The sequence below is a fragment of the Schistocerca nitens genome, chromosome 6 (genome assembly GCF_023898315.1).
Source record: "Schistocerca nitens isolate TAMUIC-IGC-003100 chromosome 6, iqSchNite1.1, whole genome shotgun sequence".
NCBI classification, from domain to species: Eukaryota; Metazoa; Arthropoda; class Insecta; order Orthoptera; family Acrididae; genus Schistocerca; species Schistocerca nitens.
The window spans coordinates 49,109,718-49,111,593 of NC_064619.1; the positions used below are offsets into that span (position 1 = coordinate 49,109,718).

The 1,876-nt window shown below is 42.1% G+C and overlaps 1 pseudogene; it reads right to left on the bottom strand.

Moving 5' to 3' along the window:
- Positions 1–1,431: 1,431 nt before the first annotated feature.
- On the bottom strand, positions 1,432–1,549 carry LOC126191915 (5S ribosomal RNA; annotated as a pseudogene).
- Positions 1,550–1,876: the final 327 nt, after the last annotated feature.

Genomic DNA, 1,876 nt, shown 5'->3' on the forward strand with positions numbered 1-1,876 from the left:
AATGCCTAGCACTTGAAGAAAGAAGAAGAAGGTCAAAATTCGGTGATATTACTTTATCTCTAATAGAAGCTGAAGCTACTGAAAAGACAGTGCAATTACTGCGGAAAATGATTTCATATAAATTTGAGAGAAGGTAGTATTGACAAAATCAAGAAAAATTATCAAGTAAACATGGGCTGGAAAATGTCTGCCTTAAGAGCTATGATCATTTGCTCGTGTTCGCTACTTTGAAATACATCTCTGTTTCTGAACAAATGCTCATAACTCTTAAGGTAGACATTTTAGAGCCCGTATTTACTTGATAATTTTTTCTTGCTTTTGTCCATACTATCTTCTCTCAAGACATGGAAAGCAAAGACTTTGCAATAGATTAGATCCACTGTCAAAGATATCAGAACGAATTTCGCTTACAACTTCCGACTCAGTCGTTTCCGTACCAGGGTGATTTACTTCAAACTGATATATTTGCCCTTCTCCATCATTTGTAAAAGTTTATAACATGAAAGTCTGTAACATGATCACGGAATCAACTTGTATAACGCACGAACTGAAAAGTTGCATTTAATTTTCTTTCGAAGCATGAGTAACTTTATTTACTGCATATATTCTTAATGTATTTTCGTCACTGTAACAAGTGTCTGTCTGCATATATTCTTAGTGTACTTTTGTTAGTTAACAAGTGTCTGTCGATACCTGATCGCCGCTGAATTAAATTTGTGGCTTTGTATAGGATGGCATCGCCATTGTACTGTGTTCTTAGTACCATTTCATTTCGTGTGAGCAGTTTCACCTTACACCTAGGAACAACACAGGAGTGAGCATTAGATTCATAGCTGCATTCCTACGACCTGTAATTTCAATCTGTGAGTTGTGTCTGCCGATTTCTATCTTAATTCAATAAAGAAGGAAAAATCTTCACAGACCTGCATTTCTGCTCGTGTTTGTGTGTACTAATTACTACAACTTGCGAGGCTTCTTCTTTTGCTTCAGCGTTTGTCCCGCGTGCCTTCGAGGTCTGCTACATGTGTCAGTTGTCTCCATTTCGCTCTATGACGGGACTACCAATAGGTACTGCCGAAGACTTCAAATGTGTAACCAGCCTTGGCAACAGAGTCATCACATGCCCAAACCATCGAAGACGACTTTCACGCATTTTGTCTTGGATCGGTGCAACACCAAACTGTTTCCTAATGTTGTCATTAGAAACGTGATCTAACTTAGCAGCAGTAGCACTCCGTCTTCAGGCCACAAGAGGCCCATCGAGACCATCCGGCCGCCGTGTCATCCTCAGCTGAGGATGCGGATAGGAGGGGCGTGTGGTCAGCACACCGCTCTCCCGGTCGTTATGATGGTTTTCTTTGACCGGAGCCGCTACTATTCGGTCGAGTAGCTCCTCAATTGGCATCACGAGGCCGAGTGCACCCTGAAAAATGGCAACAGCGCATGGCGGCACGGATGGTGACCCATCCAAGTACCGGCCACGCCCAACAGCGCTTAACTTCGATGATCTGACGGGAACCGGTGTATCCACTGAGCCAAGGCCGTTGCCTGATCTAACTTAGTGAGGCTAAATTACGAATAATGTGAAGCAGACTTTACTTACATTGTGCTGCTGTTAGTGCACTACGATTTTCTCTTTGGCTAATTAGGGGGGCCACCATCTCTTCATTTAAACCCTAATTTATGTCTTTGAATACCTGTATCTTCCTCCTGTTGTAATTTGCAAATTCTATTTTGCTTTTCAGCTACAATAGTCGCGTCGGTTTCTCACGATTGAGTGGTGCGGAGTTGCATGAGCTTGTCGAGAGTAGGTTTTAAAATCGCTTATCTATTTGTGTATACAGCCCACGATCTATTCACAGGAACATTGGTGTCA